This window comes from Eimeria tenella, genomic scaffold, assembly GCF_000499545.2.
Source record: "Eimeria tenella Houghton genomic scaffold, Eth_scaff2190, whole genome shotgun sequence".
Classification (NCBI taxonomy): domain Eukaryota; phylum Apicomplexa; class Conoidasida; order Eucoccidiorida; family Eimeriidae; genus Eimeria; species Eimeria tenella.
The window spans coordinates 1-320 of NW_013542043.1; positions in this window are offsets into that span (position 1 = coordinate 1).

Below are 320 nucleotides of genomic sequence, written 5' to 3' on the forward strand. Positions count from 1 at the left end.
GCAGCAGAAGCAGCAGCAACAACGCTCGCAGCAGAAGCAACAGAGCAGCAGCAGCCAACGAGGCGACGGAAAGCAGCAACCACATGCGCCTCAGCAACGCAGCAAGCCCATAACAGCAGCAGCAGCTGCAGCAGCTGCAGCACGAACCTGTCTAACGAAATCGTGGCCGGGGTGCTTGCTGCGCGCAGCAGCAGATAACGTGCTGCCTGCTGCTTTGGGGCCCTCGGGGGGGCCCCCAGGGGGCCCCTCCTCTTGGGGGGGCCCCCTGTCAATATGAATAATATTCCTGGGGTGCCTAATGGAGGCATAGGCGACTCTGC